Source organism: Pogoniulus pusillus, chromosome 14 (assembly GCF_015220805.1).
Source record: "Pogoniulus pusillus isolate bPogPus1 chromosome 14, bPogPus1.pri, whole genome shotgun sequence".
NCBI classification, from domain to species: Eukaryota; Metazoa; Chordata; class Aves; order Piciformes; family Lybiidae; genus Pogoniulus; species Pogoniulus pusillus.
This window is the reverse complement of record NC_087277.1, coordinates 18,190,089-18,203,039: the sequence shown is the minus strand read 5'-3', so window position 1 is coordinate 18,203,039 and position 12,951 is coordinate 18,190,089. Positions and strand designations below refer to the sequence as shown.

Sequence of the window (12,951 nt, the reverse complement as noted above, 5' to 3'; positions counted from 1 at the left end):
TAATGCCAAAATTAATATGAATATTAAAATCATAAGAGCCAGATTACTGCAGACCAAACCCGTCACAATCTCTTTTCTGTAAAAATCCTTGCATGGACTTGGCATTTCAGTTTGGGGCTGGATGACCCTCATGAGAGCAGTAGATAAAGCAGCATTTTGACTGATCATCACATTATTGACAAAAACTCTTGTAATATCACTAGTAATATTCTCAGTGACACTAAAACCAGCATAACCAAGAATGAAATCACCCCAGCTCCAGAACATGTTTGAAACCTTAGCTTTAGCCTTCTTAAAAACTACATGAAGCAAGAAATAACCAATTTGATCTTTGATCCAATTGTACACAAAAAACCAGAAAACAGGCCACACAGCAATCCCCACCAAGTACAATAGCTGCTTGATTAGCTTCATCTTAATTCCCAGAGCTAATTTCCACTCACTCCAAAATATCTAGCCCCACGTTGGGCGCCAATTAAAAATGTGATGGTTTGGGGGTTACCCCGCCCCCCCACACTTTTGAATTTGCCCCAGCTAACTCAGACGGACCCTGGGAATATAGATGAAGCAATTTATTTACAGCTAGCAGAATTTACAAGCAGCTATTTACAATATATACAGTTATATACAATTATATACAGAAATATACAAAGGATAAACAATATAAAAAGCACAACTCCCCTCCCAGAAACCTGAGTCCCCAGGAGGGGCTCTCAAACCACCCCAACACCTCCCCCCGGCCCTCTCAACCTTACCCCAGTTCTCAGGAAGAAAAGAGGTGCAGCCAAGAGGTTAGGGAGCAAGGTTAGTAGGAGCAGGGTTAATGAGATGTGACCAGGTCTAAGGCAAAAGCAAGAGTGAGAAACAAAATGGAGAATAAGTCTTTCTTCTTCCCAGAGTTCTCAGCGAGACTGTGAGAGAAGTAGACACAATTGTTTTTCATTTCACTGCCCATTATCTAGTTCTTCTACCAAAACATTCCAGCTTGCTTCAAACTAGCACACCATGTCACAGGGAAGACCTGGTATGAGTGCAAGTGAGCAAAGCTCAGCCAGATTCAAGTAGGCAATCTGTCAGGGCTGGAGGACAAAAGCAGTGGAGCACCGCACATCAGGAGCGTTTTCAGAGATCAGCTCAAGTGCAGAAAGCTGGAGAAGCACATCTCTGGTGTGGAATGGAAAACAATTTGTTCATTATTTTTCAATGAGATCAAAAGACTTATCCACCCTCCTGTTGAAAAGCCAGAGTGCCCTGAGGAAGGCATGAATTTGGTCTTGCAGAACAAAGGTCTCTGTAAGAGATTTCATCTGATAAATGAGCCTTCTGTCAGCATCTGTAACTGTCTAGGCAATAGCAAACAAATGTAATTTATGGTTTTCAGTTTTCCTTAAGGAAACTAAAACTTTGTCCTGTTTTTTTGTTCTAAATAGCATCCTCCTGTTAGCAACTAAGGAGATGCTGCCATAGTGTTTGACTGTGTATCGTATCAGTCCAGCTGGCAGGAGGTGAGCAGTGGTTGGTAAGGACTGGACAGAACTCAGTCCATCTGTTTATACCAAATAACAATAAAACAGTGAGAACTTATTGTCATCAGCCAAAAAACAAAGCTGTTATTCTTTCCCTCTCTCCTTTAGAAGTGTTTTAACTACTTCATTTGCTTTTCAACGTTGTTCACCAAGGCTTGATATAACTATGTTGATATTAATATTAATAAAAAGTTAAATCAGAATGGATCTACAGCATACTCTATCAGTCTGGAGAAGAGAAGACTGAGGGGAGACCTTATTACTTTCTACAACTACTTGACAGGAGGTTGTAGTGAGGTGAGAGTTGGTCTCTTCTCCAAAATATTAAGTGACAGAAAAAGAGGAAATGGACTGAAGTTGTGCCAGGGGAGATTTAGGTTAGGTAGTGCAAAAAAAATATTTCCTTAAAAAGCATTGGAACAAAGTGTCCAGAGAGGCAGTGGAGTCACCATCTCTGGAGATGTTACAAGAAACATGTAGTCATGATAGTTCAGGACATGGTTTAATGGCCATGGCAGTTTTAGATTGATGGTTGGACTTGATCTTAGAATCTTTTCCAACTGAAGCAATTATATATGATTCTACGATATCATAATATGAGGTATGATGAGTATACTGCTTAATATCATCTGTGCTTTTGTAGATACATTCAGTTTGGAAGCAGTGCCTCAATTTCCCCACTTCTCATCCCATCCCATCAAATTAAACCCAGTTTAAAACAGTCCATTGAAAGCCAACCTGAATTCAGGGATCCCAAGCTGAGCATGATTGAATATAAATGCTTAAAATGATTGATATACTGAAGAGATGAATCCAAGTTCTTCTCAATTAGCATTGCTTTGGGGGCCCACAGAAGTGTAGAACTATTAACTTTGAAAGAGACCTTTGAGATTACAAAGTCCAGCCACTTGCCTACAGCTCGCAATCCTAGTGTTACTGGCAAGCCACTACCACTGAGCCATGTTCCTAAGCACCACATCCATGCATCTTTTAACTATCGCCAAGGATGGTGGCCCCACCACTTTCATCAGCAGTTTATTCCTAAGTTTTATAACCCTTTCTGTGAAGATTTTCTTTCCCAATATCTAACCTGAACCTCCCCTGGTGCAACCTGAGGCCATTTCCTCTTGACCAACGTGGGTGGGAACAAACACAGGATAACCTGCTCCTCTGCTAAGTGACTGGTGGTTTTATGAGCACAGGAGTATCTGCTCTGTCCTGGAGACGTGCTTGACGGCTTCTAAATGCAGTCTTTGGCAGAGGGGTTGGCTGTGGCTTGTTTTTGTACACAGCTAGTAGATGACAGACACACTGTTGCAAGGTTTGCCTGCCTGTAGATGCTGTTGTTCCGTGCTAAGAAGGAGTTGCTGCTGTCCGGTTGTTATCTGTTGCTGTTTCATGACAGAAAATGCCTTTGTTACTATTGCTCACTTGGTTAAAACTTGTTGAGTCTTGCCTCTTATTGCTGTGGCCAGGGGTATGCAGCAGAGCAGAGATTTGCTGAATTTGCCTCCACGTGCTGAGAGGTGTATGCTTTCATCAGTTTAGTGACTCAAGCTTATGGATGCTGTCTGAAGTAGTCCATCTCTCTCTGTGCTTTCCAGGATGTGTGCCTATCCCGTTGGATATTAGACAAGCAGAGTTAAGTGCAATCTTTAAACATTATCACATCCATCTCTCAGCTCTAAGACAGGATCAACTACCTAAATCATTAGTTTCTTGTAGAAATGTCTTCCTCTGCAGTGCCTTATCATTTCTGACAAATGCCAAATAGAGGTGAGGGATCACCACACTGCAGTTTTGGCAACACTGTAATGCATCCTAGGAGGCCATTAGTCTTCTTTACCAGATTGCTGGCTCATGTACAGCTGGTTGGCCACCAAGACTCCCAGTTCCTTCTCTGTTAAACTTCTTTCTAGCCAGTCATTCTACAGGCTGTACATTATGGGTGATTCTTCAGCAGAACTTGCTGTTTGTCATTATTGAACTTCATGAGATTTCTCTCTGTCCATTTCTCCAGACTCTCCAGGTCTCTCTGAAAAGCTTATTTTAAGGAAGATCAATAAAGATGTTCAGAAACTGGGTGAGATACAGAAAGTAAATGACAGCTTGGACAACACAGGGCATTCTGACAAATAAAGCATATCTTAATCAGAAGCTGTGGAATCGATTGCGTGTCATTTTCATTTGTCACAGCCTTATAATCCAGCTCATGATATCCAGCCCAGTACCATTATGCTCATGTGTGCAAACACAGGTGTATTATCTGTAGGGCTGGGTGACCAAGCTGCATTTTCTGAACACAGGACTCAGAGGACTCTCACCTTTCAAACTGCTATCGACAATGTCTCAGTGTCATCCCACTTTTGTTTAAATATCAAAGACTGGAACTTCTTTCTGAAGGTGCCTACCTTCCTCTTGTGCTTATTGAGAAAACCTGGAGAAACTTTTTTTCTGGGTGACTCTTGTGCAACCTAAGGGTTTGCACATTTCTAATCTCCAATTCTTGCATGAGAAGCTAAAAGCCTACTGCAAAAGTTGACCTAGAACAACTTCTCTAGACTATTCAGACTGTGACACCCACCAAAGAATTGCAGAAATACAGAGTTGGAACGTAGAATGTGCTGTTCTAGAGTCTTCTGTGTCTGCCTTGGACAGTGACACTTTTATGTGATAGGAAGGTGGGTAAGAAACGAAAGCTTTTTGGCTTCCTTTTTCTGTTTAGAAATTTGGAGGTGATCCAAGAGGAAAGAAATGAGGAAAATGTGTTAAGTATAATTTATGAAGAGAGATTACAGGAATTTACCAACTACAGGCTCAGAAAGTGCAGAAGTGATTAGTTGAGCCATGATGACTACATAGAAATACTTGATGTGAAATAGCACTGAAAAAAAAAAGGGTAGAATAATTTAAAATATTAAGGTTGAAGGTAGTAACAAATTACCAAGTAGTAACTAAGGACACAGATAGTTATAAATTAAACATTAAGAAAAAATCCTTGAACAATGAGATTAATCATTTTGGATATAATGGAGGCTTTATAAAGAGAAGCTTTCTCATGCAGAGAATGGAGAATAAAACCACATGAGGGTTGTTTTGGAGAGTCAGCTCCAGCAGTTCTGATTTTTAAAGGAGGTGATAGCCATCAAGCCTTCCTTTTGTAAGCCTTTTAGCTGTAGTTTGTAATTAATTGTCCCTCAGATAGCTTTACTCAGCGTTTGTACTTTTTAGGTGACTTGTGTTATTGGCTGAAAATGCACAAGATAAGTCTGCAGTGCACAGAGACAAAATCTGGAATCAGCTGCAAAGAACATACCATTTGATTCTGAAATGCATAGACAAGTATAGGGCAGAGTCATTTCTTTTTTCACTTATATGGAGCATGTTTGGGGTTTTTTTTTGCCCAGTTACCACTGAGGAACATGTGAACCTTGGTTAGACCTAGGATATGTAGTTAACTGGGTAGCTGTTGCTATCTACAACACTTGGGGACCTGGACAGCCACCTTTGGACTGTGTCCCTTCAGTCTCCTGAACTCAATAATCTTAAAAGTCTTTTCCAACTGAAACAATTCTATAATTCTATGAAAACAGAGGACAAGGATTTCTGACCTTCAGTAATCTCTGTAAGAGATTACAGTTTCTCTGCCCCAGAACTATAGACTCCACTCGTGATGAGGATTGAATGATCTCCAGACTCCCTGCAGAATACAGTATTTTCAACTATTTCTCATCTAAGAAATGGCAAAAGAGCAGAGAATCGTGCCTTTTGATGAGGCCTATTTCTTTTCCGTGTCCCTTTGCCTTTCCCCTTTCAATTGAAGTTAGTTGTTTGTTTGTTTTAATTTCTCAGAAATAAATAGTGCAGCTGAATGAATCACTCAGCTGATAGCCACAGATCAGACTCAGCCATCGGTGTTTTATTGAAGTAAAATAATTGAGTGGCAATTGATAATACATGACAGCTTAAGATTGCTATAATTGCTTGGTTTCCCAGAACACTCCTAAAAAGAAAATTAATTTCTCCACTGTATTTTTTTCTGGTTACATGACCTTCATGGAAATAAATCCAGAGTGAGGAATTAATAGTGCTGCAAACAAAGTGTAGAAAGTGTTGAAGGTTTTTTTTTTTTGTCATAATTTTTGCACACTTTCTACTTTGGAAGATAACATACCACCTGCAATAAACTACCTTTCCTGGGGCTGGTATCAGTCACCGTGATAGATTACAGCTACTTCCCTCTCCACTCGTATTAGTTTATACATTGCAGCCTGGGGCAGAGAGGACGAGATGCTAAAGGAAAAGTCAGTCTGTGAGTTTGGAGGAGCTTGCTTATGGATTTCTACATCTCCAGAGAATTAGCACTAAGGAGACCTTCTTCTGAGCACCTACCAAAAAAAAACAAAAGCCAAACAAACAAAACCCCAAACAACCAAACAAAAGAAAATGTAGCAGTGAATATTAAATGCACTTTATCTTCCTTTCTATAAAAAGACTCAGTGTCTCCAGCAAGCATTTCTACTGTGTGTATATATAAAAATAAATAAGTTTTTCGTAGGTTTGGGTAAGAACTCATCTATCTTTTTGCACTTTGCTGCTGCAGAGACCCATGTCTCACTGGAGCAATTTGGAAGCTGATAGAAAACAAATGTGCAATATAGACTAATAGTTCCTGGCGGACAGGTACCCTCATCATGAACCAGTCCATGGCAATCATATCTAATTGGTGTGTTTATTGTCCAGCACTTGGAGAAAGATCCAAGTGACCTGTTGCTCATAAAAGCCTTTTCTCAGACAAGGCTATGGGTAATTGTGGGTAGAGATTTCTTCTCAATGTCTTATCAGTGCTTGGAAGTATCTATAGGGCAGGCACGAAGGTATGGGGCCAGTGCTCAGAGATAAGCAATAGACACAAGGCAGAACACAAGAAACTCCACCTAAATATAAGGGAAAAGTTATTGAATGGAGAATTCTGGAACAGGTTGCCCGCAGAGTCGTGGAATCTTTTTCTATGATGACTTTCAATACCTGCTTGGATGCAGGTTTTTCTCATTTAAATGACCCTTCTTTAGCAGAGGGCTTGTACTAGGTGATCTCCAGAGATTCCTTCCAGTCCTTGACATTCTGTGATTCTGGGGTTCTCTGCTCAGCATGACTTCTGTTTTTGTATTTTAGACTGTATTTCATTTTCACTTTCAGAGTGTGAGGGCAGAGAATTTCACAAGCCCTGAAAGACAATCTGTATTCTGAATACTGATAGATATAGATGAGCATTAATAAGATCTTTTCTCAATCTTGTCTTCCTCAGCCTAAGGTTTCTTTGCCTTTCTTCCTCTGAGAGGTGTTCAACTCCCCTCATCATCTCTGAACCCTGCACTGGAGTCTTTCCAGTAGTTACCTGTCTCTCTTAAATTAAGGATGCCAAAACTGGACACAGTACTCCAGGTGTGGCCTCACTAGGGTAGAGACGTGGAAGAAGCACCCTCAACTTGCTGGCCACACTCTCCTTAATGCATCCCAGGATACCACTGGACACAAAAGCACACTGCTGGTTTGTGGTGAACTTGTCCACCAACACTCCCAGGTTCTACTCCACAGAGCTGCTTTCCAGCAGGTCAACCCCTACCGTGTACTGGTGCATGGAGTTATTCCTTTCTAGGTGCAGGGACCTGCACTTGCTCTTGTTGAATTTCAGTACAGTGGATTCCTTAATTTACCTCCAAGAAGCTGGGGCGGGTGAGTTGGCCAAAAATCCCACAAAAGCTTTTCTAGCATAGCAGGAAACAGAAGGAATATTTCTACCTTGTGAGTCTCTTCATATACAGCCCAGGGGTCTGTGGGAAGCTCAAGGATATCACAGTATCACAGTATCACAGTATCACCAAGGTTGGAAGAGACCTCACAGATCATCAAGTCCAACCCTTAGAAACTTGATTGTAGGAGTGGAGAAGGTTGGATTTGTAGTGTGGGTGCCAAAACTTTAATAACAGTGATAAAATAAATGGATAACCTGAGAAGTGTTAAGAAGAAGCTTTAAGTGTGACCAGTTTAATGCATTTTTAGTGTTGGTGCTTCTAAACATGCATTATAACATCTCAGAAATCTGCATCAACTGTTAGTAACATCAGGGAAATAAAATCATGGCACGCCTCCTTTTTGAGAAATGATCTTATCTCTTGAAGTCAGGAGTGCAACGAATCATAGAAGCATTAAGGTTAGAAAAGATCATTGAGTCCAACACCACCATGGCCACTAAACCATGGCCCAAAGTGCCATGTCTACGTTTTATTTGAATGTCTCCAGGGATGGTAAGTCCATCTCCTTCCTAAGCAACCTGTGCCAGTGCCTGACCACTTTCAGTAAAGGAATTTCTCCTAATATCTCATCTAAACATCTCCTGGCCAAATTTGAGGCTATTTTCTCTTATCACTTCAAATTACTTTCCTCTTCATTTACTTGGCTTGTGTGTCTCCTTCAGCTTTCTCTCTTTGCAAACAACTTGATAGGAGAGAGTTGACCAGTGTCTAGGGGAAGAAGAGAGTGGTGGGGTTGACAAGAGGGTTGTGCACTTCAGAATATGTAGATGAACACATTCTCCTCCAGCATGAATGATTATTGAAACATTGCTCTGTTTGCTCTGCACCTTGACTTTGTTGTATAATTCCTTTGTTCCCTGTACAAATGTTGCTTCTCAATTCTCTGGTGAGAGCCACTCTTGCCTTCATATCAAACTATTGACGTGAAGGCAAAATGGAACCAATGCAGGTTGGGTTTTTTTGGGTTTTTTTTTGTTTTTTTGGTTTTTTTTAATTATTATTATTTTGTCAGAACTAAGGTAGACAAAGCATTTTTTAGGGGTTTTGTTTGTTTGTTTGCCTGTCATCAGAACACATCAGTGTTCATGCTTATCTTCCACCAGAGTGCTTAGCCACAAAAGAAAAATAAAGTTGAACATTTAAAGTCTGGTTTATGCTACTGGAGACAGAAATAAGCCACTTGTATCTCTGCAATCTGCTAAGCCTCAAATGCTCATTTAACACCTGGTGTATGTTAGGGGCAAATTACATTTATTAGTGTTATTGTGTACAGAGCTACTATTTATACAGGTGGGTGTGTTTGTGGTACACAAGAAACCATGACTGTAAAATAGGTGTCTGTGGAATACTCACATGTACCTGCATATGTGAAGTCACAAACCTTTAAGTGAAATTTTGGATGGAAATTAATTTGAAGTTCTAAATTGTGCTAATAACAAAAACATTTTACACGATCCTAGATACATAAGATACATAAGATTCCACATCTTCCCAAATATATCATGAGGATACCTTCTTCCAACCAGCAGGACTGATTTTCCTAAATGAATAAATTGCCCATAAGCATCCTTGTGAAGATTTTCCTGACTGAATTAGAACCCAAATGTAACTAATTTGTGTATAGTTTGTGGGCAGAGCTTTTCAGAAATAACAGAACTACATATTTTATAATTCCTGCTTCGTGAATCACCCCACCTAAATCACAGGTAGAGAGTACATACAAAGAATGCATTGGGTTGGAAAGGAAACTTGAGGGTACCTACTCCAGTATCTGACCACTCTTTTCAATAAAGATTATTTTCCTAATCTCCAACCTAAACCTCCCCTGGCACAGTTTGAGACCATTTCCTCTCAGTCTGTCACCTCATAATAGGGAGAACATACCAACCTCCACTTCACTATAACCTCCTTTCAGACACATGTAGGAAGCAATGAGGTCTCTCCTCAGCCTTTTCTTGTCCAGGCTAAGCAACCCTAGTTCTCTCAGCTGCTCTTCCTAACACTTGTTCCCTAGACCCTACACCAACTTTGTTGCCCTTCTCAGGAGATGCTCAATGTCTTTCTTGTAGTGAGGGCCCCAAAACGAAACACAGTGTTTGAGGTGTGGCCTCACTAGTGCTGAGTAATGGAGCAGAATCACTTTCCTAGTCCTGCTGGCCATGTTCTAGCATGGGAGACATGAAACCTTCTCTTCTAATCTGAACAATGAATTTCTCCTTTGAAGGAAAAAAAAGAAATGGAAAGAAGATTTGGGTGAAACATTTGAATCCCTCTTTCTGTGGGGTTATTGCCAGGAAAGGCTGGTGTTGATTAAAACCCAAAACCCCCCAGCCTATTTAGCTAGTATTTTTGGAATGGTATCTGGTGGTTGTACTCCTGACTTCTGTGGTGTCAAAAGATTTAGGAGGAGCTGTATTTCACTGCAAATTCCACACAGTATGTGCAAACACTGAAAACCAAGGGCAGTCTGATTTTTGCTAACAAACTGATGCCTGGCAAGCTCATGAGATAGAGCTATCTTGGCAAGAATGAACAGGAGCACAGCTCTTAGGTATATTCTGTTATGGAAGGTCTTTATTTCTGGGTATTTTTCTTTCTTCTGTTTTTTCTTTTGTTTTGCTTACATGTATCAGGAAGTTCAAAACTTCATATTGCCAAGTTAAATTATTCAACAGATTCCTTGCTTCAGGTCAGATTGCTTTGTGCTCTGTACTCTACAAGTCTTGCTTGTTTGTTTTTCCTTAAATACAATAGTCACATTTTTTTTCCTTATTAACATCTCAGAATCTGGCTTTAACTAATTCATATTTGCTAAACATTAATTTTAAGTGTTGTTACAATGTTATGAAAAGGTTTCTATAGTCTGCAGCAGCAGATGGCTGTTTTGTCCCAAGTACCTGGATATAAATGGCAGATCTGAAGCATCACTGTTCATATACATCATTGAATTTCTTTTTTCTCATTCTTCTTTTCTCATCAAATTATCTGGGTATCAGGAGGCAGATAGGGTCCGTCTCAGGTAATGTAACTCATTTTATACCCCCAAAAGAGGCACTATATCACCTGATCTTTCTTAGACCAGATTATCTGCTTCTTTTGTTCAATGCTACAATAATCTTTAATCGAATGTATGTTGAAACACACCACATAAATGTAGAATGGTTTGGGTTGGAGGTGACCTTTAAAAGTTACGAAGTCCAACCCTCTTGCAGTGAGCATGGGCATCTTCAACTAGATCAGGTTATTCAGAGCCCTGTCCAACCTGACCTTCAATGTTTCCGGGGATGAGGCATCTCTGGGCAACCTGGGCCATTATTTCCCTAACCTCATCATAAGAAATTTCTTCCTCTCTAGTCTGAATCTCCTATCTTTTTATCTAAAACCATCACCTCTTGTTCAGTCACAACAGGCTCTGCTAAAAAGTCTGTCTTCATTTTTCCTATAGGCCATTAAGTACTGAGAGCCTGCAGTAAGGTCTTTCTGGAGCCTTCTTCAAGCTGAACAAATCCAGCTCTCTCTGTCTTTCTTCATAGAAGAGGTTCTTCATTGCTCTGATCATTTTCATGGCTTCCTCTAGACCTTCTTCAACAGGTCCCTGTCTTCCCAGTGTTGAGGACTCCACAGCTGGACACAGTACCTGGGATGGGTTCTCACCAGAACGGAGTGGAGGGGCAAAATCACCTCCCTAAACCTGCTGGCCATACATTCATGAGTTTCAAACTGAGTTTACTTAAAGTGCTCTAAAAGAAGCAGAACAAAATAAAACAAACTGACTGAAGGGCAGAAAGAATTTTATGTATGTTGCAGGTATCAAAAAACAAAGAGTAAGGTCAGGGCAATTTAGCTAAGAGAGACAAATAAGTTTTCTGGGCATTTTTAGTATTATTATTTATTTGTTTAATTTTTCCATAATGATCTTTTACTAAGTAGTTAAATAGGAGCAGAACAGCACATTAAAGTTAATTGTCAGTTCTTCACATTTTGCTAACCTTTAGCTTTCTCCTTTCAGAGGGTTTTGCAGAAACCTCCTCCACCCCAAAAAACCTCATAACTAATTTCTCCTCATTTCCTGGCAATGATTTGTTACCACAGTTTCCCAGTGCAATCTTAAACTTCATTGCTTTTACAAAATATTCTGCAGTATTTACAAGTTATGAATAATACTATACATAATTTAAGCTTCATTATACTTGACAGGCAAATGAATGAAGTGCATTTTGGAATGCATTACCCAGTCTTTGATTGGTTGGAAAATGGTTTTGGTTTTCTTTTCATTATGATTTCTCACAGAGCTTTAAACCTTTTTTTTTTTTTTCTCGTACTTCTTCAGTTATTCAACAATTTGGTATATTCTGGAATTCACAATAGGACTCCCAGACTTCACTGCAAATTAGAGCAGTTTCTACTGTGTTATGTGATTAAATATTCTGCCATGTGTTCTCATCACAAACGTCAGTAAAAAGGACTTGGTTCACTTTGTAGAATCATAGAACCATCGAGTCATTTTGGTAGGAAGAAACCTTTCAGATCATTAGGTCCGGCCATTAGCTCAACACTAAACCATGTCACTCTTCTCTGCATCTACACATCTACACCACAGTCCATGGATGGTGACTCCACCACTTTCATGGGTGGCCTCTTCCAGGACTTGACAGCCCTTTTTAGAAGAAAAGTCTTTCTTAATATGGCCCTGACATGCCCTGAGGAACCTGCTTTAGTTGACTGCTCTGTGTTGGAGCAAATCATTTACAGGACTAAACGATTTGCAGAGGTTTCTGCCAATGTCAGTGTTTCTGTGATTCTGTGATTTCTACAGCTTAGCAAAATGCAGCCTGTTTGAGTGTCCTTTTTTTTTGTGCTCTGCTAATGTTGCCTTATGGATACCGCTTTTGGCAGTACCTCCATTATTATGTCTATTATTGCTAGATTAACCATTTTTATAAGAGGCAGTGTCAAATGAAGTCAACATGTGCTCACATTTGTTCTTGTGTATGGTAAGTAATCAGAAATTAAGGAAACAAACTCACTGGCAGTTTGCTGCATTTTAAATGAGAAATTTTCAATACTGAATCTACTTTTTTTCCTATACTTGGAAACATATAAATGAATCAGTTCATCAAATAGGTCTTTCCTTATTGTCTTACCAATGAAGAGCTTTCAATTCAGTGAATTTTTGATCATATTTCCACCAGTTTATGAATATTTTATCTGATGGATGATATGCTGAAGTATGACCTTTTACTCTGTAAGAATCCAAGCCTCTATGAATGATAACTGTTTAGAAAGAGACGATTTTGCTGCTGTTCTTTTTATTGTTTTTTTTTTTTCTCTCCTAGTCCTCCACAATTCTGAGGAGCAGCCATATAATCTGATCATTCACTTTATTTCTTGTAGAAGCTTGAGTCAAATGGCTGACTTAGATCCATCAAACCATGACTTTAAGGGGATTTATTTTACTATGGGAGCATTAGAACTTTTTCATAGAATCATAGAGCCATTAGGTTTGGAAAAGACCTCAAAGATCATCAAATCCAATAGTCTTTAAATTCTACACAGACAGTTTTCTGCCTTTTTTTTCTTTGCAGAGCTTGAATTTAGAATGTGCCTTT

General features: G+C 39.6%; 1 protein-coding gene across 2 annotated transcripts in view; it reads left to right on the top strand.

The window, feature by feature from the left end:
* TSNARE1 (t-SNARE domain containing 1) overlaps window positions 1-12,951 on the top strand; it is a 477,462-nt gene that overhangs the window by 287,411 nt on the left and 177,100 nt on the right. The gene's annotated exons all lie outside the window — the stretch shown is intronic.